General features: G+C 36.4%; 1 long non-coding RNA gene across 1 annotated transcript; it reads right to left on the bottom strand.

The window, feature by feature from the left end:
* Positions 1–10786: 10786 nt before the first annotated feature.
* LOC128698139 (uncharacterized) lies at positions 10787–19035 on the bottom strand. The gene is made up of 3 exons (XR_008408422.2): positions 18975–19035; positions 18738–18796; positions 10787–11700 (listed from the first exon to the last, which is right to left on the bottom strand). It is a non-coding gene; the product is annotated as an uncharacterized lncRNA (long non-coding RNA).
* Positions 19036–24000: the final 4965 nt, after the last annotated feature.

Here is a 24000-nt window from a genome sequence, read left to right as displayed (position 1 = left end):
TTGTCCTATATGGCAAGATGAGCGTTGCTATTTAAGCCAAGATCGCAAGTTCTGCTTATTCGGCACGACATATATATATATATATATATATATATATATATATATATATATATATATATATATATATATATATATATATATATATATATATATATATATATATATATATATATATATATATATATACGTAGGTAAAAATACAATGTGTTCTTTGTCAAACGAACAATTTATCTGACTCTGACAAATATATGTGTGGGACACGTTTTTGTGAAGCGTCACCTTCTATAAGGTGTCACCTTAGTGTTTAACCTTTAAAACGTTCTTGCTTTTGCCTCTTCTTCCTATTCTTCTAAAGATATGTCTGTAAGCACGTGAAAGCGTTCGGAATATATTTTCTATTTCCACTGGTATTTTTACACGCCCGCATACACACATTTATATATATGTGTGTGTGTTGTGTATGTACGTATAACGAAATTTATCAATGTAACGATAAAGTGAGTAAAACATATTCGAAACATATTTCGAGGAGTGTAACTTGGTGAAGGCAAGAGTTCCTCTGAGAGCGGTAACCACATTGGAGTTGTAACTTTCAAATGAATTCACCGCCTCCGCCCGGAGTGAGATTGCTTAAATACTTCCACTCGCAGGTTATCAACTAGCAGAATTCTGAAATCTTGTTCTGGAGTTTTACACAAGTCAAGTCGTGTGGAATCTCTCGGACGTAACCAAGACAGTGTTAAATTGGTCAGACACACATAGAACAAGATATTTGTTAAGCATGCTTTCGCCCGAAAGCGGGTGAAACATAGCTAAATAAATGACTAACTCTGTTCCTTTAATACTTTATCTTTCAGTTTTTATCTACTGTCCACCATTTGTGAATTTTCAGTGTTAAATCATCATATCGTGAAGAAGCATATAGAACTGTACAGCGCCTTGGGAATGGGAGGCACTCAGGATCGATCCAAGGGAGGAGAGGGTAGCTCTAAATTACATAGTTAATGTGCTTTCAGTTCACAACAGAAATATGGCTTCTTTAGAACCGTTTCCGTCTCTCAGTGTGTGGAGGATCGAGCCTATACAATATGTGTGCTGAATGAACCACAAGAGATGAACTCTTCAAATAATAATAATAATAATAATAATAATAATAATAATAATAATAATAATAATAATAATAATAATAATAATAATAATAATAATAATAATAATAATAACAATAATAATAAAGGCCCTTCCCTCGTTTATTTAACAGTAAATAAGTGATTGGATCATAGGTATGTGGCCTAGTATATATCTGGGGAATTAAATGCCTGAGGTATACGTTGTAAAATCAATCACTGATGTGAGTTATTCTGCAACTATCCTCATACCATAATATTCCTAAAGAAATATATTTTCAAGAATAAGGTTGGCGTTCATAAGCTTAAATTTCAGCACTGAAAATGATATTGCAGTCAATTTGTAATGCAGTGAGTGATGAATATGTATTTATGGATTTTATTCACTTCTCTAAAGATTTGCATTTCATGAAAACGGTAAGCGACTGTCAACTCAAAACTAATTGTATAATTTTGCATTTATCACGTAAGCTTATATTTATTACTAAATTTCTGGCATTATTCGGAAGCTCTTTCTTGAATACTTAGAAAAATCTGTAGCCTCTGCACACTCCCAGAAAACGTTCATTCGCAACAGAACCACGAGCTGAACAGGTAATGGAAGTGTCAATCATCTTAAGCTGGCTTGACTGTCCTCTTGCACGGTAGTGAATACGTTTCCGTGTCTCGTGGAAATATTAAAGGGAAGACTTACAGAGAAGTCCCACTTTATTAGTTGGGCGCTCGCCTCCCCACCAAAAGAATCCGTGCTCGATTCTAGGTCTGGTGGAGACGTTTTGGCAAGTCTTCTTAGACCCCTCGGTTCTTAATCGCCTAGCAGTAAAGAGGCACTTACATGTTACCGAATGTGGGTAGTAACTTAGGAGGTGGTAGCGTACCTTACATACAGCTGGACTTGACTTTGAGCATAAATTTACTTATTGATCTGCCTAGAAAAAACTGTCTATTTCTGATTGTGAGCTCTGGCAGATGGTTTATATATTTTTATAGCCATTTGTGAGACGTGAGTTGATGTAATACTCAAGAGTACAAAATTATTAATTACTTGGAAAACCAGAGTCGGTAGATTTAAGAAAATTATGAGATGAAGTTGACTTGTTGGCTTATTATGGTTCAAGTTGATCAACTATACAAAGGTCATTAAAGTTGCGTTTTAATTTGACGCCTTTAATCAAGAAGCTAGTACACTCAAAAACTGGGATTAATGTAAACTATCAGTGTATTATTATATTCAAAGGTAACCGCTAAACCCGCCAGGGTCATACAGCACTTCTGTATATATTCCCTTGACTAGGGCTTTTTAATCTGATGTCCATTATACTGATGATGTCCTTTATTCTGATAGCATGTTTAGGTTGTCCATACAACTCTAACGTTTTAAAATCAACATTGTTTCCATCAGCAGTTTTTACAGTAAGAAACAAAGGTTAAGCTAGGGTACGTGAATTATCATGAAAGCCATCCAGATTATCCACCATCCTACAGCTCTCGGGGAAATTTACTTTTCAATCTTCCCTCCTTTTCCCTTATTTCATTTCGCTAAGTTTCTCAAAGCGGCTCCTGCCTGAGGTATTACGCTGCATATCTGAAATACACTGGAAAAAGACACAAATGCAATGCGGTATTTTTACAACGTTCCATCCAACGTTGGGTTTGATCAAGTACCCATGTTGGTGAAACGTTAAACAAATAAAACTCACTGATTTTTTTTACACCAACTGTTGGCATTTTGCCTCTGTCTCCACCCGTTTTAAAATTTCATGTCAAGAATACTACTATTATTATTACAATCAAAATAAATCACTAAACCCAAGATACCGGAGTAAGTCACAAGTTTTGTCAACTTTAAAGTCTTCTGTGCACCTTTTTCTGCAGATTTTTAAGGGATCTTTTCATCACTCAAGGTGTATTTTTTATTCTGAAAGAACTTTTCATAGTGTTTCAGGATCGGTCTAAAACTTGAAACATCTCCCTCCTGTGGATCTAACCTGATTACCTTCCATTATTCTTACAATCTAAACTAAACGCCAAGCCCACAAGGGTCATATAGCGTCGATTACCTTTCATTCCTCAGGCGATGTATGACCCGCGTGGGCTTGGAGGTTTGCATGACATAGAAACTTTTTCCGTTACGCGATGTGAGAATTATTTTTATAATAAAATTAAGCGCTAAACCCACAGCGGTAAAATAGCACGGTATTCGAGAAAGATATAACTATCTCATAAGTCCAACCCCTTGTACCTCCAGCCACGCAAAAGATTGGTCATTATTATATTAGAGTGAGCGCTAAACCTGTTGGGGCCATAAAAGACCTGGGGATAATGGTAGGCATTCAGGTTTAATCTACAAATTCCTTGGATCAAGACTTCACCAGGTTCAAGAAACCTCTGAGTGTATATCGATCAAAAGTGTGATTAAATTATGTAAAATTGTGTATATGTAAACTATGCATTCGTGTATAACAATGTATACTTATCCACATGCATACTTGTACATACTGCCTGCATGTGTACATGTATACGGATGTGTGCACATAGGGAAGTTCCCCAATGATATTCGATTATTTATTATTATAATCATGGGGGAGCGCTAAACCCATAGAATTATACAGCACACGTGGGGGGGGGGATGTGGAAGGTATTCAAATTTGGTTCAGGGAACCAGAGCACAAATCCAGTTCCCTTGATCAAGCGCCCCTCACCAGCGTCAAGGAACCTCCTTTGAGGGGGCAGGCAGAAGAGGCTTGGAAAAGTAATCGTACCGATCCCAAGAATCTTGGAGCGGGTCCGATAACTTTTATCATTGGGCTACTGCACATATCAGTACTTTTATTTTAATCACGTGCAACCCGTAGGGGTCACATAGCGCTTAGGGTATCCGAGATATTCAGGTTTGATCCAAGGCAATCGTAAATCATTCTGTAGATCGATTATCATGGGAGATCGTTAAACCCGTAGGATTATACAGCGTATGTTAGGGGGGGGAACGAAAGTATTCAGACTCAATTCAGGGAATTATTGAATTATAATCAAGGGGGAAGCGCTAAACCCGGAGGATTATACAGCACCTGGGGGGGATGTGGAAGGCATTCGGGCTTAATTCGGGGAACTGGAGCACAGATCCAATTACCTAAATCAAGAGCCCCTCACCAACATCAAGGAACCTTCCTTGAGGGGGTCAATTCAGGGAACCAGAGCACAAATCCAAATCCCTAGATCAAGAGCCCCTCACCAGTGTCAAGAAACCTCCCTTGAGGGGTCGGTATATCAAGGCACCTTCCTGAAGAGGCACATGTCCCTTTTATCCGATCAGCTTCAAAATTTGAAGCGGATCAGATTACTAGGCTTTTCTTTTATGAACACTATAATAACGAAATTTTGGTTGTCGTTGAAAGAGAGAATATTATCATCAAAACTAAGCGCTAAACCTAAAGATGATAATAAAGAATGTTAATGATAATGATTATCAAGTTAAGCATTAAACGAGGATCAAAGCGCTACAATGAAATAAAAATATGGAAAGCAGAATTTTAAAAAGAACCCATCAAGAATGCCTAATTATTTAATTAAATGATTTTTGTTGATGAATAAGACGTGTGCATTATTATTATAATAAAAAAGAAGCGCTAAGCCACAAGGGCTATACAGCAAGACGTGTGCAACACTTAGGTCTCTGCCAAAATGCTTCGCCTGCACAGTAGGTTTCTTCCGGACATTTACATTTTGAAGTGGCCAGTCTTTAAAGTTGGAATGTACGTTACCAAGTGCATGCATACTTTGTGAATATCCTTACGCATGTATATTATTATAATCACGGGGAGCGCCAAACCCGTAGGATTATACAGCGCATGAGGGGAGGATGGAAGGTATTCCGGCTCATGGGAACCGGAGCAGATCCAATTCCCTGGTTTAAGAGCCCCTCACCAGCATCAAGGTACCTCCCTTGAGGGGTTATGCATGTATAACAAGCACATGCTTTAGTAATTTATTTCAATCGGGGAAAGCGCTAAACCCATATGGGTAATGTAATTTAAATCAGAGGAAGCGCCAAACCCATAGCGGGAGGAATAGAACCTGGGGAATGAGAGGCTTTCAGGTTCTATCTAAATAAATGTATGTCAAATGCAGATTCATAGATCAAATGCCCTTCACCAGCACCAAGGCAAAGCACCATTGTAGGGAAACAGACTGATACCCAACATGTTTATCGAGGGTGGTGGATGGTTGTAGTTTTAGCCCAATAGGAGTCACCAACGCCAGGGAAATGGAAGGTGATTAAGATTTAATACAAGGAAAGTACACTTCAGTTCCTTGAATTTAAGAGTATTTCACCTGTACCATGGAACTTATATCCATTTTGGGATTGATTTGTAATCGCTATAATCAGTGCTAAGCACTAAACACATACGGGTTACAGCTTGATTAGTATATATGGGTAGTAAATATTTAAGCTTGTATCAGAGAAAGCATTAAACCCACATGTCATAACTTATGGGATGAGATGCATTCAGGATTGGTCCCTAGAAGGGTACCACAGCATTTGTAGTTAACATGTTAAGGGTTTAGTGTTCCATATAATGGAGGACTATTATTATTATAATTATAATCAAGGGGGAAGCGCTAAACCCGGAGGATTATACAGCGCCTGGTGGGGGGGGGATGTGGAAGGCATTCAGGCTTAATTTGGGGAACTGGAGCACAGATCCAATTCCCTAAATCAAGATTATTATAATCAAGGGGGAAGCGCTAAACCCGGATTATACAGCGCCCAGGGGGGGATGTGGAAGGCATTCAGGCTTAATTCGGGGAACTGGAGCAGATTCAATTCCCTAAATCAAGAGCCCCTCACCAACATCAAGGAACCTTCCATGAGGGGCCCTAAATCAAGAGCCCCTCACCAACATCAAGGAACCTTCCTTGAGGGGAATGGAAGACTTGAGCGAGGGAGAGTCCAGCTGTTGCCTTGCCCTACACAAGTACTCTACCTCCGTTCTCTTTAACATCTATATATTATAAAATCTTTAATACTATTTTTAAGTGAAAAGAAACAATGCAAAATATTGGTAAACATTATAAAAAAATTTGATTAGTTACGGATACAGCAAAGAACCTCAGATTATATCACGAGTGTCTACTGGATAACACTCAAAGTTCTGAACAATTAATTTTTCTTGAACACGTTAATGTTTTAAGTTTCACGAATCATTGGGTATGTAAAGAAAACTGACAGAAAACTTCTAAATGATTGAGCATAAAGCATTACGACGTATTTACAAATTGTTAAGTGAAAATTACCTCCCAAAACTAATTACAGAAATTAATTAGATTAAATCACTTTTCATCCAGAAAAGGTTCGGGTAGTATACAATAGTAAGTGGTAAAAATTTACATTTTCCAGAGAATGAAGCGATATGGAACTATCCTTACTTAGCAGTAGTTTAAAATGTTAAGTCGCCAAAATGTTCAGGGTAAAGAAACTTCGAATACAGTTCAAGATATTTATTAAAGAAAACTTTGTCATGAGTGATTTTATTAATACTAACAGAGCATGTTAGTTTCATGGTGACCACAAGCAACCAGTTGCAAGAGTGAGGCGAGTCAAAAGGCGCGTCAGGTTGTATAACAGGTTGGACAAGTGAAAATGAATGATTGGATTTCAGAAGAGCATGCTTAGCATTGGCCAGCAGTCTGCTAACAGTACTCCTGGGATAGTTTACAAGGAAATAATCTTATGAAATACTGTACAAGACAGGTTTTACTAGCATGATTATTACATACTTGAGGGACCCCCACACCAACCCGGTAGGGGTCATACACCTGGGTTATGACAGGCTATTTGATTATCCAAGGAAAAGGAAGTAGGTTCCAGTTCTTTGGATCAAGAACCTTTCACCCGCATCTGTGCACTTTACTTAAAGGATTAAGTAATTCCCAACCAAACCATTATCTTTGCTAAAAATACTAACATGGTAAACAAGATAAGCAAAATTAAACAGCAATATAAATATTTTTTTTAATTTAACATATTGGTAATTTCCCCTTATTTACCTCATCCGCCATCTCTAAGGTAGGATATCACAAAGGACACATTCTCAATTATTTATTGTGCTGACAATGACTTACTGACAGCAACATCCCTCACCCCTTTCAAAGTGCAGGCACTGCCGTAAATCTGGCTAACTGGTTTCCCTGAATCCCTTCAAAAAATATCTTACGAACTCCAACAGCATATCCATTAAAACTCTCTAGTCTCCATTCAGTCTTAACACAAACCTGCTGGATGCTCAAGCCCATATGTTTAAAGAATCTTTCACCCTCTAACTCCAACAATTCTAAGGACCACTTCTACCTTTCCTACCTGCCACCCGACTTATATTTACATTAGGGAAATACCAGATTTAATGCAAGAACAAACGTACCACACGATACACTGGTTCCTTTATGCCAATGAAGGACTCGATTCAAGGAATTCAACCTATCATCCTCTTCCCTGATCAAACCTGACTGCTTTCTATTCCTTTGCACTGTTAGATTCCAGCCTATCGCCTCGTAATTCATACAATGATAAGCGTGAAATAATTCATTTCAACCAAAGCACTATTCGTTTTGCAGAGAAACCAGTTACAAACTAAACCCACAAGGGTAGTTACAACTAAAACCAATGGTATTGCACCAGATAAAGACCGTTCAACTACAAGCATGTTGAAAATGCGTTGAAAACCTCCAAGAGGCTGAAAAATGAACTGTAAATTGTGGGTAACAACAGTGACCCAGCATCAAGGAATGCAGATCAAAAAGGCAGAATACCGTGACTAGAACAATACACAAAGTACGTGCGGGTTATTTGTGTACCAAGGAATGCAATATGTAAATATTAATGTCGCATGTTGGCCATGAAATGGTATACTATTTCATGTTCACTGGCCCACCACGGTGAGGTCTGCGACAAACGGGCCAGACCAGGGTTACTCGTTCAAAAACAAAAATTGTTTTCGCTCATGGAACCCTAAACCATGAACCAAACAAGAAAAGTAGATTTCTTGTTTGAGTACTTCGGTATTTTTAGTGGCAGCAAGCTACCACTAAAAATGAACATTTTTAGTGGTAGCCAGGCTACCACTAAAAATAAGTTTTTTTTTTAGTGGTAGCTTGGCTACCACTAAAAAAAATGGGTATTTTTAGTGGTAGCAAGCTACCACTAAAAATGATGGGGTTTGTTTGTTTTTTTAGTGGTAGTCAAACTACCACTAAAAAAAACTGGTATTTTTAGCGGTAGCAAGCTACCACTAAAAATGTTTCATCAACGGCAAACTCTTGATAGTTCAGTATTTTTAGTGGTAACTGGACCACTAAAATCTGCTCATCAAGAGCAAGCTGATGATGACCACCCACAATGAGTGGCAAGAGAAGGAAGAGGAAATGTAGAGTGGACAGAAGCCACTAAGTAAGAGGGGATATAGGTTGGACAAACTCCAGTTTATAGAGGACAATCCACAAAGATTGTGGAGAATCCAATAAGTTTTCTTACTGTATGGCCATTAGACCCAGAGTCCATTGCCTGTAGCTTATTAAATTATTTTAAATAGGCTTGGCTTTTTAAAACTGGACAGTCATTAGCTCCTTGACGAAAGAAATTAAAATGTCCTTGACTGAGTACAAGGTTCAAAGTACAGCTCCCTTGATGAAGAATCTAAAGCCAGTTTACTTTATGAAGTAAAAATGGACAGACCATAATCTCATCTGATGAAAAGATCCTTAGTCATTTTTCATGACTTAAGTACAATTAAATAGACCATTAACTTCCTCGATGAAAGAAACAGCCATTTTTTTTGGAACAGCACCGCAGATGGAGTCAATCAAAAATTAACCACATTCTTTAACCAAGTACACAATACAGAATCCCATTCCTTTGATTCAATAAACTTGGGTTTCTTTCCTGTCTGCAGAACTAAGGAGAGTACATCAATTTCCCTGATAAATAAACAATTTTCCTTGACAGTAAAACTTGTAACAAACCCCTCAAATCTGATGAAAGAAACTACAGCCTTTTCGAGTAAATGTATGAACAGATCAACTTTTTTTTATGTAGGTACAGAGGAGCCAATTTCCATGACTCAGTTGATATCAACTCCATGAAACAACTGCCACTGTCTTTTAGTGAACAGTCTAATTCCTTCGTAGAAGGGAACTAGTCTCACACTGAACTGAAATGTGGGTAGTATATCAACTCCCTCATCAAAAGAAACCTGTCATTTTCCTTGACTGAGTAAAACTGCAAACCTCAGCCACTTTCGAGTAGAACAGCAGAAGAGTTCTTTATCTCCCCTACAATGTAGATAGTAAATAAATTTCAACACTATTATCCTTGGCTGAATACACCGTGGACAAAATCTACAACTAATTCCTTGAACCAAATATAACTGGAAAAACAAAACCTACATTGTCCTTGGCCGAGTACATCACTACCTAAACGGATGAAATACTCATTCATTTAAGTAATGCAAGAATCCTTGCCCTACACTCCCTCCCCATACAGTTTTTCACTTCAAAAGGAACAATGCCTTTCAATCTACAAGCCTTTAAATACATCCCTAGAAATTTTTGTGCACTTGTAACCACCCAAAAATCTTCATATCCATTATACACTTTCTATACTATTCCATAATACTTTCCATTCCCATCTATTCATTTAAGATTTCCTGTTATACAACCTAGTCATTTATATCTATTTCACCTCAAATATAAAGTACATTGACGTCACTATATTGGCTATTCATTTTGAAACTCCTTCCATATACTCTACAATATTCATTCTACAAAATTGAATAACTCCATTATTCTACCATTCTCTTCTATTTGATAAACTTAAATGCCACTGGATTATTACCAGCGAACTATCTCCTATAAGAGCTTTTTCAAAGAATTTAATGGTGTCACAAAAGCCTTAGAGTACTCCTATATTAATACAGTATATCTAATTGATCTCATTCTCCTTGTAGTTTCTAATTTATAATGCACAGCATAATTCAATAATTAGCAATACTTACGTTTCAAAACTCGCATTCCACAATCACATACCATGCTACACTCAAGTTCTTCGTTGAATGCTTCCTCTTCATCCAAGGCACACACAGCCAATATCTGTCCACTGATATATGAAGGGCCAATATGACGTTTCATTTTGTGTAGCAAATGGCTGCAAATGATTAAATAACTTCACAATATGGTGTTCAATTTTTGGTGACTTGTGTCAATTCATTAGCTAAATTAACAAGATGAAAATAAGTTTTCTTAATATCTGACAAATTAAACTACCAATAGTATTCCCAGTGCTGAAATTCTCAGAATTTACTTTATCTGAATTTTGAGTACAGTATATTGGTAATGAAAAGACTAAAATGAAGCTTTGTGAGCAAAAGTAAAACTTACCATACCAGTTTGTATACATGACTAAGGAAAAATGATCACTAGACTGTGCATAAAGCATAGAACTATAAAAATAAATTTAACATTAGTAGAAAAAAGCATTATAAAAATATATATGCAATTAAAAAATCAATGATTATAAAAATGGTTATGCGCAATGAAATACTGAAACTGGTAAAAACAAGGCAATATTAAAATTTTTAAATATATTTTAAGCTGTAAAGTATAATTATTAATCCAGAAAATAATATTTGAGTGTAAGAAAACAATATTTTTAAAAAATATTGATTTAGAGGGAGAAAAATATATTTAGCTTAAAACAAATATGATTGAAAAAGTATTAAGCTGAAAGAAAAACAATACATAAGATTGAAAGGAAAATGCATTAGGCTGAAAAGTAAACAATGCCTTAGACTGAAAAGGGGAAAACAAATTAGGCTGAAAAGGGAAAATATACATTAGGCTGAAATGGGAAAATATACATTAGATTGAAAAGGGAAAATATACATTAGTTAAAAAGGGAAAATACACAGGCTGAAAAGGAAAAATATACATTAAGATGTAAAGGAAAAAATACAATATATAATGCATTAGGCTGAAAGGTAAACAATGCATTAGACTGAAAAAGGGAAAACAAATTAGGCTGAAAAGGGAAAATATACATTAGGCTGAAAAGGGAAAATATACATTAGGCTGAAAAGGGGAAATATACATTAGACTGAAAGGGAAAAATATACATTAGATTACAAAGGGAAAATACACATTAGGCTGAGAAAGGAGAAAATACAATATGCTAAAAAAAAGTGGCTGAAAAAAAAATCCTGAGAAAAATATTAACCTGAAAGGAAAAAATAACCGTTTATTAATTATACTGCAAAGAAAAAATACAATATATTATTATTTAGGTGAAAGACAAACAGTATTCGGGAAAAAATATGGCTTAAATTGTCACCATAAATAATTATTTTCACAATTCTCTTTCCAGATGTTCAACTTTAATGAATACTCTCCCAGATGTTTATGGTATATTCATATGGCAAAGCAGATCTCGCGCCACAGTTTATCTTCCTAAGGAACATCAGAGCAGATGTCATACTACGAAGTGTCGTGTTATCTTCCGCAGGTACTGCAGAGCAAGCAACAATGTTTCCTAGAAAGAAAATAAGAAGTTTTAAAAATTATTTTGTCATTATAGCATTAATTTTAGTTACTTCAGGAATTTCATTATATCCGTGAAGAATAATTATGAAGTCTGGGTCTCTCCCCCCCTTTATAAATATAAGGATATGTGAGAAGTAATATATATATATAAATATATATAAATATAAATATATATAAATATATATAAATATATATATGTATATATATATGTAAATATATATATATATGTAGGTAGTAGGTTGGTAGACAGCAACCACCCAGGGAGGTACTACCGTCCTGCCAAGTGAGTGTAAAACGAAAGCCTGTGATTGTTTTACATGATGGTAGGATTGCTGGTGTCTTTTGTCTGTCTCATAAATATGCAAGATTACAGGCATGTCTTGCTACTTCTACTTACACTTAGGTCACACTATACATACATGTACACATTTATTTATACACACTCATCTGAGTTTTCTTTGATTTTTATCTTAATAGTTCTTGGTCTTCTTAATTTTCCTTTTATATCCATGGGGAAGTGGAATAAGAATCTTTCCTCCGTAAGCCATGCGTGTTGTAAAAGTCAACTAAAATGCCGGGAACAATGGGCTAGTAACCCCTTTTCCTGTAAAGATTACTAAAAAGAATAAGAAGAAGAAAATTGTCAAAGTGGGAAGTCTGAATGTGCGTGGATGTTGTGCAGATGATAAGAAAGAGATGATTGTGGATGTTATGAATGAGAAGAAGCTGGATGTCCTGGCTTTAAGTGAAACAAAGCTGAAGGGGGTGGGAGAGTTTCAGTGGAGAGGAATAAATGGGATTAGGTCAGGGGTTTCAAATAGAGTTAGAGCTAAAGAAGGAGTAGCAATAATGTTGAAGGATAAGCTATGGCAGGAAAAGAGGGACTACAAATGTATAAATTCAAGGATTATGTGGAGTAAAATAAAGATTGGATGTGAAAAGTGGGTTATAATAAGCGTGTATGCACCTGGAGAAGAGAGAAGTGTAGAGGAGAGAGAGAGATTTTGGGAAATGTTGAGTGAATGCGTGGGGAGTTTTGAATCAAGTGTGAGAGTAATGGTGGTTGGGGATTTCAATGCTAAAGTGGGTAAAAATGTTATGGAGGGAGTAGTAGGTAAATTTGGGGTGCCAGGGGTAAATGTAAATGGGGAGCCTTTAATTGAGCTATGTGTAGAAAGAAATTTGGTAATAAGTAATACATATTTTATGAAAAAGAGGATAAATAAATATACAAGGTATGATGTAGCACGTAATGAAAGTAGTTTATTAGATTATGTATTGGTGGATAAAAGGTTGATGGGTAGGCTCCAGGATGTACATGTTTATAGAGGGGCAACTGATATATCGGATCATTATTTAGTTGTAGCTACAGTTAGAGTAAGAGGTAGATGGGAAAAGAGGAAGGTGGCAACAACAAGTAAGAGGGAGGTGAAAGTGTATAAACTAAGGGAGGAGGAAGTTCGGGTGAGATATAAGCGACTATTGGCAGAAAGGTGGGCTAGTGCAAAGATGAGTAGTGGGGGGGTTGAAGAGGGTTGGAATAGTTTTAAAAATGCAGTATTAGAATGTGGGGCAGAAGTTTGTGGTTATAGGAGGGTGGGCGCAGGAGGAAAGAGGAGTGATTGGTGGAATGATGAAGTAAAGGGTGTGATAAAAGAGAAAAAGGTAGCTTATGAGAGGTTTTTACAAAGCAGAAGTGTTATAAGAAGAGCAGAGTATATGGAGAGTAAAAGAAAGGTAAAGAGAGTGGTGAGAGAGTGCAAAAGGAGAGCAGATGATAGAGTGGGAGAGGCACTGTCAAGAAATTTTAATGAAAATAAGAAAAAATTTTGGAGTGAGTTAAACAAGTTAAGAAAGCCTAGGGAAAATATGGATTTGTCAGTTAAAAACAGAGTAGGGGAGTTAGTAGATGGGGAGATGGAGGTATTGGGTAGATGGCGAGAATATTTTGAGGAACTTTTAAATGTTAAGGAAGAAACAGAGGCAGTAATTTCATGCACTGGTCAGGGAGGTATACCATCTTTTAGGAGTGAAGAAGAGCAGAATGTAAGTGTGGGGGAGGTACGTGAGGCATTACGTAAAATGAAAGGGGGTAAAGCAGCTGGAACTGATGGGATCATGACAGAAATGTTAAAAGCAGGGGGGGATATAGTGTTGGAGTGGTTGGTACTTTTGTTTAATAAATGTATGAAAGAGGGGAAGGTACCTAGGGATTGGCGGAGAGCATGTATAGTCCCTTTATATAAAGGGAAAGGGGACAAAAGAGACTGTAAAAATTATAGAGGAATAAGCTTATTGAGTATACCAGGAAAAGTGTATGGTAGGGTTATAATTGAAAGAATTAGAGGTAAGACAGAATGTAGGATTGCGGATGAGCAAGGAGGTTTCAGAGTGGGTAGGGGATGTGTAGATCAAGTGTTTACATTGAAGCATATATGTGAACAGTATTTAGATAAAGGTAGGGAAGTTTTTATTGCATTTATGGATTTAGAAAAGGCATATGATAGAGTGGATAGAGGAGCAATGTGGCAGATGTTGCAAGTATATGGAATAGGTGGTAAGTTATTAAATGCTGTAAAGAGTTTTTATGAGGATAGTGAGGCTCAGGTTAGGGTGTGTAGAAGAGAGGGAGACTACTTCCCGGTAAAAGTAGGTCTTAGACAGGGATGTGTAATGTCACCATGGTTGTTTAATATATTTATAGATGGGGTTGTAAAGGAAGTAAATGCTAGGGTGTTCGGGAGAGGGGTGGGATTAAATTTTGGGGAATCAAATTCAAAATGGGAATTGACACAGTTACTTTTTGCTGATGATACTGTGCTTATGGGAGATTCTAAAGAAAAATTGCAAAGGTTAGTGGATGAGTTTGGGAATGTGTGTAAAGGTAGAAAGTTGAAAGTGAACATAGAAAAGAGTAAGGTGATGAGGGTGTCAAATGATTTAGATAAAGAAAAATTGGATATCAAATTGGGGAGGAGGAGTATGGAAGAAGTGAATGTTTTCAGATACTTGGGAGTTGACGTGTCGGCGGATGGATTTATGAAGGATGAGGTTAATCATAGAATTGATGAGGGAAAAAAGGTGAGTGGTGCTTTGAGGTATATGTGGAGTCAAAAAACGTTATCTATGGAGGCAAAGAAGGGAATGTATGAAAGTATAGTAGTACCAACACTCTTATATGGGTGTGAAGCTTGGGTGGTAAATGCAGTAGCGAGGAGACGGTTGGAGGCAGTGGAGATGTCCTGTTTAAGGGCAATGTGTGGTGTAAATATTTTACAGAAAATTCGGAGTGTGGAAATTAGGAGAAGGTGTGGAGTTAATAAAAGTATTAGTCAGAGGGCAGAAGAGGGGTTGTTGAGGTGGTTTGGTCATTTAGAGAGAATGGATCAAAGTAGAATGACATGGAAAGCATATAAATCTATAGGGGAAGGAAGGCGGGGTAGGGGTCGTCCTCGAAAGGGTTGGAGAGAGGGGGTAAAGGAGGTTTTGTGGGCAAGGGGCTTGGACTTCCAGCAAGCGTGCATGAGCGTGTTAGATAGGAGTGAATGGAGACGAATGGTACTTGGGACCTGACGATCTGTTGGAGTGTGAGCAGGGTAATATTTAGTGAAGGGATTCAGGGAAACCGGTTATTTTCATATAGTCGGACTTGAGTCCTGGAAATGGGAAGTACAATGCCTGCACTTTAAAGGAGGGGTTTTGGGATATTGGCAGTTTGGAGGGATATGTTGTGTATCTTCATATGTGTATGCTTCTAGACTGTTGTATTCTGAGCACCTCTGCAAAAACAGTGATAATGTGCGAGTGTGGTGAAAGTGTTGAATGATGATGAAAGTATTTTCTTTTTGGGGATTTTCTTTCTTTTTTGGGTCACCCTGCCTCGGTGGGAGACGGCCGACTTGTTGAAAAAAAAAAAAAAAAAAAAAAAAATATATATATATTATATATATATATATTTTATATATATATATTATATATATATATATATTATATATATATAATATATATATATATATATTATATATACACACATATATATATACATACATAATATATACATTATATATATATATATATATATATATATATATATATATATATATATATATATATATATATATATATATATATATATATATATATGCATACATATATATATACATATATATATATATACATACATATATATATATATACATATATATATGTATATATATATATATATTTTTACATGAACATTAATGAAAAAAATATATCTTTAAACGTACAAGAGAAAATTTTAGAAAGGACTTAATTTTAAATGAGTTCTTGGTAACTGACCAGTTTTACATATTCGGCACGACATATATATATATTTATATATATGTCGTGCCGAATAGGCAGAACTTGCGATCTTGGCTTAAATAGCAACGCTCATCTACCATATAAGACAAGCGAAAATTTGTGTATGCAATAATTTCGCCAAAATCATTCTGAACTTAACGAAAAAAATATATTTTACTGTGTTTGTTTAGTATTAAATTATTGTAAACAAATCTAAAATATATTAAGTTGGGTTAGGCTAAAATAAGTTGTTCTTGTTATAATAAGGTTAGGTAAGTTTTCTAAGATTCTTTTGGTGCAAAATTAAAAATCTTTACATTAACATTAATGAAAAAATATATCTTTAAACGTATAAAAGAAAATTTCAGAAAATACTTAATTTTAAATGAGTTCTTGCTAATTGACCAGTTTTACATATTCGGCACGACATATTATATATATATATATATATATATATATATATATATATATATATATATATATATATATATATATATATATATATATATATATATATATATATATATATATATATATATATATATATATATATGCAATAAGATCACAGTAAACAGGTGATTTCAAAATATGCAAAACAACCACTATGAAAGAATAGAGAAATTCCAAGCGCTTTCGTGACTACTCAAATCATCAAGGAACTATGATAATGTGAGTAGTCACGAAAGCGCTTGGAATTTCTCTATTCTTTCATAGTGGTTGTTTTGCATATATATATATATATATATATATATATATATGTATATATATATATATATGTATATATATATGTATATATATATGTATATATATATATATATGTATATATATATGTATATATATATGTCATATATATATATATATATATATACATATATATATACATATATATATATATATATATATATATATATATATATATATATATATATATATATATATATATATATATATATATATATATATATATATATATATATATATATATATATATATATATATATATATATATATATATATATATATATGCAAAACAACCACTATGAAAGAATAGAGAAATTCCAAGCGCTTTCGTGACTACTCACATTATCATTGTATATATATATATATATATATATATATATATATATATATACAATTCATTAGGAATACCTAATGAAGTGCCTATTAAATATATCCTAGACAAATGTATGATTTAGGGTGAAGTAAATTAACATACAGTAATTCTAGCAATGTTATGGACTGTCCAGGAATCTATGTACATAAACGCGCCAGAAAAATAAAAATAAATTTTGAATATGGGTTGAAAGCCTGGCTGTATCTTCATGGTACCCCATCCAGTTACTTCCCACACCAAACCGGACTGGCCAAGGAAAAAGTGTACATCTCGAACACAATCATACATAATACATAATCCCGAGTACAATTTTTATACTACGAATGTATTAATACAGTAGCACCACCTATCGACAAAAAAACAATAAAGCTACCCTCTCCTTGATTAAGATGGAACACAATTGCCTCCCATCCGTGGCGTTGACCCCCTACGGATAAAAGCTTCAACGTTCCATCAATTAACTGACTCAAATATTTAACATCTTAGGAGCATCACGAGAAATATTCCCGTCTGAGAGCTTTATAACTGACCTATAGATCTCTAATCTCTTGAGCTAAATACTGTAGTAATAGTTTCAATGTTCTACTGTTTAAACTTAGGTAGAAGTAAGGAAGGCTGAACCTCCAGAAACTCCATCAGCTTTCAAATAAAAATAAAATTTCAAGGTATTCTTAGCCTACTCTTCCAACCAGATTACCACCGCTAAGCCCCTCCTATGAAACCAGCCTGGAGCCTCCCGTGATTACAGAGCAGTTTTCCTAGATTAGTCAATATGACTGGAAGCTGAGTAATTACTTCCCTACCGTAGTTGTAAACCATACTAATTTTTTTTCAATACATAGCTAGGTTTGGTCATTTTGTCAGAGCTTTAAAAATTTATAGAAAAAAAATGGAAGAGTAACAGAAGCTTAATTTCATGCGTCACAAAATTACACATTTTCCACATGGTCAGGTCTGCTCAGGTATAAGATTATGAACCCGGTGGTTCAGCACCCTCTATTATCTTGACTGATCTATCTTTAATTTTTAAAGGGAGTGGAATGCCTCGGTCGTGGCGGGTCATATGATGAAGACCCAAGTCAGGAATCACTTGTCCTGTTTCCAGAAGAATCGTACTTAACGTAACCTTTTATCATTACATTCATTTGGAACATTAAACCCTTTTTTTTTTTTGGGGGGGGGTACAGCACATTGAGGGAATTGGAGGCAGTTGCACCAAGGAGAAATCAGAACTAACTCTTTGGATCAAGACCCCTTCACATTCAAGGAACCTTCCTTAAGGGGAGGTGTGATTCACAGTGAGGTGTAACTCAAGTTTCTTGGATCAAAAGCTCACTAGCATCATGGCTACCACCACCCCCGTCACTCACTGGTGACGCTAAACCCTTAAGTGTCACACTCTGTGAATGGAACTGCTGCCTAAAGTGGATGGTAGTTTCAATTCCTTGGATCAAGAGCCTCTCAGTGGGAAAGGCATCTCCCCGTCAAGGGGATGATCCGAAATCTTCAATAAATTTATAACCACATTTTTATACAAACTAGTATTATGCGCTAAACCCGCATGGGTCATACAGCGCCGTAATATATACCTTAAACGTTGCCAGTGTAGTTGCTGAAGTGCGAGGCGCCGTCTGCGTCTGCCGCTTTCCTGTGAAAATAAAAAATGGACATTGCAACTCACAAAAATCAGTATATATCAATAATTCTCACACATCCTGCAGATATACAGCTTCACGTGTACACTACAGTTGCTATACTAGCACGGCAAAGAATTGGAAAGTCAAAATAACCAGTAAATACCAAAAATTTTGAAAAAAAAAGCTTACCAAATAAGTGCACACCCCCCACGCCATGAAGTCTGCGCACCACTGACGCCATGTATTTCCCGCGCGCTCCTCCGCCCCTGCCAGGCTGTGACGTCCACTACTATACGCCTTCTGATTAGCTAATTCAGAGTCACGTGACGACTGCTGATTGGTTGTTGGCATTGGCGTTCGGTTTCTTAACACTATAAAATAAATCGAGATTGTAATTGGCTGCTTCTTCGCGCCAGAATGATAAATTAAGTTTTGATTAGCTGTGATCAGAAACATGAGACTGCATAGTCTACATGGTGAAGGGCTCATGATTCAAGGAATTGGAGCTGGTTTTCCCCCCTTCAGACAATAAAATACATAGCCTAAAGAACTGAAGTTGCTTTCCCCTTCCTCGGACCAAACTTAATAGCTTTCCATTCACTGAGTGTGGTGTGTACCACGGATTATATATACTGTGAGGTGTGTACCATACATTATGTATACCGTGAAGTGTGTACCCCGTATTATATATATATACAGTGAGGTGTGCATTTCATTAGATTGATATATTGTGAAGTGTGTACGTCACGGTGTATATACACTGAGGTGAGTATCCCTCAGAATACACCCCATCACACTCCTATCTACATTCCTTCCCTTAATCGCTTCTTCCTTAACACTTTTTTCTACCTCCTTTCTCCTTGCTCCCGCCGCTGCTGCTGCTGCTGCTCCCACAAACAGTCCTCGATCCGTGTGTGCAGTGTTTACCTGAGAAACATCCATTTCCGCGAACAGATGTGAAGCAGAGAAGATCTGGATGGGTGTTCAGGTTTATTGCGAAAGGACAAAGATTGTTGGAAAGGACAAGGATTGTTGAAGAAGACAAGGATTGTTGGAGAGGACAAGGATAGCTGCAACAACAAGGATTGTTTGGGAGAACAATAGCGAGGGCATGGATTTTTGGAGAGGACAAGGGTATGTTGGAAATAACAAGAGGGTGTTTAAGTGGACAAGAGAATTTCAGAAAGTACAAGAGTGCTTTTTAGAAAGGACAAGAGTGCGTTGGAGAGGACAAGGTGCGTTGTAGCGGGCATGATTTAAGAGGAAAATAATGTGGTAGAGAGGGCACGGATCCAGTGTATATACCATGAGATTTATACACCTCTTGGTATATATACACTTAAATATTCACACTTCAAAGCAAAAAGTAAATAATCTGGTAAAAAAAATATAATGATGAAGCTACAAAAATAATGTAATGAAATTTACAAGGAAAAATCTGTACACAGAAATAGTCCATTTATGTTAAAAATAAAATATTGAAAAAACGCCGAATAAACTAAAAATAAAAGGATGAGAGAAATACACCTTGAGAGGAGTATTTCTCTCAGAATAATATACTGAGAATTTAATTCATTCCCTATTTTACGGTTAGGTTAGGTTAGGTAAGGTTCATCAGGACACAAGACAAGTGTTTCCTGACGCGGGTCTTGGTGAGATGATGACCAGCCTTTGGAGCTTTTGGTCATCTGACCGAGGCCTTCCGCTGGCTTACCGGTCCACCCCTATAAAAATTATTGTCATTTACAGCCATTGTTCCTATTTTACGGATTAAAGTATTCTTATCTGGTGGTGAAAAAGTTATCGTGCAACCTTAATGAATTTCGTGTAGTCAATATAGGCTTTTAACTCCATAACCAAACCAGCCTAATAAAACAAAAAAAAATCACCTTAATGGAAATCAATTTACTACCCAGGATGAAAGTGAACAGATACTTTTTTATTTTGGTCTCTGAAATTTAAACATTCTGAAAACTGATACCCAACTCACTAGAACTCCCCGGTAATCCTTGTACGCAACTGATAGAACATTGGATTCAAATAGCTTTCTGTTGAAAAGAGTGAAGATAAAAATACAGGCTGTGTAATAGGCTTTCATTGTGATAACGTTCACTTCTCTGTACCGCTTTGTGAGTTCTTGACTTGGTAAAGCTAGATCTACGTAGAGTGAAACGCTGTCCTAATGAAAGTTTATTCTACAGCTTGAATTTTCCCGAGGTGGAACATTGACCATCCAGCAACTGTTTCAGCTTTAATCTGGGCTGTCCCTCTCCAGATCATATTTCCACGAATTTCCTTTGAGAATCTATTTTAGCGCGTTGGTTGACAGACAGAGCGCCAACAAATGTGAACAATTCATAGAAATTTCGAACTCTCATTGGTCGAAATGTTGTTGAGCTTATGACAGCCATTAGAACAATATCTACCCCAATGAAAGAATAAAAATTATTTGAAAATAAAAGTACAAAGTAAGATTGGTACTGGAGTCTGCCTGGGACTCGGAATCATTGAACCTTGGAGGCTATTTTACCAACGAAAAGCAGCATATAGAGAGAATGTTAAAGAATACGACACATGTTGAGCACTTGGGGATTTTATTACTGAAAGGTTTTTTACCCTATGCATCAGGCTTCTTTAGTCGAATACAGGTAAATATAACACTTGAAATAGCAGTAATAGTAATTTTGAGTTGATCTGTCTCTTAGACTTGGTAGCTGGTCAATCCCTCAAGCTTATAATATCATAATTAAAATAATATCGAAGAGAACAGGCAGTTTGAAAACAACATCGAGTATGCCAACATTCTCAGGAGTTAAATTTGCATGTCAGGAAACTAATAATGGAATGTACACCCAGAGAGACCGGTTTATAAATTCAGACTCACCAGCTGTTCGAACTACTAACTACAAGTCGCTCAAAAGCACTAATCGTTATATCCCACAGTTCCAAGGCATTTACAGTAAGGAACTTAACACCTGAGGATGCTACCAGACACCATGGTGCCCCACGGCCTGATGGCGAAAGTTTCGCTTCACACGGTGAGGGTCCGGTGAAGGGGTGTTAACATTGGGCGTTTCCTTACACCGGTTGTCTATGTTCTGCATCAATAATAATGGTTTCCCGGGTGTTAGTCGACTGGTGTGGGTTGCATCCTGGGACAAAACTGACCTAATTTGCCCGAAATGCTCTGCATAACAAGTGGCTTTCTATGTAGTAGTACGTCACTGATGTCAGCTAGGCCTGTATACCTTGTACATGTACTTGTAGAAATAGAGATATATTATTATTATTATTATTATTATTAGTAGTAGTAGTAGTAGTAGTAGTAGTATTATTATTATTATTACTATTATCGGATTTCAAAAGCACCTAACGGTGCAACTAGGGTTTCAAAAAAAAAATCATCCGTTAGGCACTTACAGGCGCCAGTTGGCACTTGCCAGCGGTAGTTTGCTTATAATGGCGTTAGTTATATTGGCACGATACTGAATTGATCATATTTTGTTTTAGCTTTCCCATAATATTAAAATTCTGGGAAGCTTACGAACCTCATTTAATTAAGTTACATAACTGAAACCATTTCGAAAGTATTTATTTAGCAACATTTACATCATCTGTCTTCCACTTGGAAAACCGTCTTTTAAGTACTGTATCACTCTGGGACATAACTCTCCCGCCGTACTACGTTAAATATGCTCCTTATACATCGATCTCTGAAGAGAACGGAAAACGTGATCTCGAAAATCACTCTGAGCGAGACTATATGTTACGCTTAAGTGTATCTGTACTTCTTGTGGATGTAGAGGTAGATGGGAGAAATTTGATGAGTGATGCAGTACACTTAGGTGGGAGAACTGTGTTAGGAATGTTTATGGTACTAGTATATAGAACAGTTGTTACATCTATGGTGCGTGTAAACAAGTAGGCTTTTTGAAAGAACTTATGCTAAACAAGAGAAAGTAGTATTAAAGAGAACAGCAGTGTTTTGGAAAGGGCAAGAGTGTGTTGGATAATACAGGAATGTACTGGATATGGCAAAAGTGTGTTGGAGAGGACAAGGAAGTGTTCACAAAGATAAGGATGAGTTGGGGAGAAAAGCACTATTTTGAATAGGACAGGAAGTGTGTGTTGGCGTTGATAAGAGTATGTTTGAGAGGAAAATACTGTGTTAGTGAGAAAAGGTGGGTTGATGAAGACAAGGAAGTACATGTGAGGACAAGAATGTGTTGGACAAGACCAAGAGTGTTTGGGAAGGGGACGGCAGTATTGGAGAGGACTCAGGGGTTCTTAAGAAGTCTCGGGTGGATTCCAAGGTACTTGAGTTCTATGAAGGAGATTCTATTCCAATGAAAGAACCTCTCGATTCTTTGGAGAAGAAAATGGCATAAGGTAGGCAGAAAACAATAAGTGAAGAAAAAGAAGTAAGAGGACTTTGAGAAGTATACGAAAAATAGGAGCATGTGAATAGCCAGCCTGAGTAGGAAAGTGCATGATGTTATATACTATACATACAGTACAGTTTGAAATCGATTATAAAACGTCTTGTTATGGAAAGATTTTTGGAGTTACTACAGTGTTATCGACAATTATACTTGAATACACTCACGATCGATGAGATAACTGTCTTACATAAACCTCAAGAGATAACTCAATAAAGCTAGTCACACGTGCTAGTACCGGAGACAATTTAAATAGAATTCTCCCACCAACGATGGTCACTGAGACTCATTAGAACTCTAATGTATCATGTATTTATGCCAAAAGTGATTATCGAATTTACACGTCCGGTCCCCTCAGACAGATCGATATGCAGGGACAGAAAACATTTGAGAAGAACCAGATGTATTTGGATCACAAGGTGTGCGGTGCGGTGACAGGAAGGGCTTGAGGGGACGCTCTAATTATACAGTGAGTCCCACGGGGAATCTATACCTCTAGAAAAAAAAATGTCGAAGTCAGAGGGAAATGATGTTTACGTTCTTTGATGAAATTATTGTTGGGTGTCCTGTGGCTGGATTGGCAGAGTACTTAACTCACATACTGAGTGGCCGTGGTTAGCTTCACTGCATGAATGGCATCCAGAGAAAGTGTTGATCTTTGAAATGAGCTGAGAAAGGATATCAGCTCTTAACCTGTAAAATTGATTTGTGTAAAAATAATGGAAAGGACAAAACTATTTTCCTACATACAACCTAATGAAATCTACATCGTATAA

Source organism: Cherax quadricarinatus, chromosome 63 (assembly GCF_038502225.1).
Source record: "Cherax quadricarinatus isolate ZL_2023a chromosome 63, ASM3850222v1, whole genome shotgun sequence".
NCBI lineage: Eukaryota > Metazoa > Arthropoda > Malacostraca > Decapoda > Parastacidae > Cherax > Cherax quadricarinatus.
This window is presented reverse-complemented; position numbering and strand designations above follow the sequence as displayed.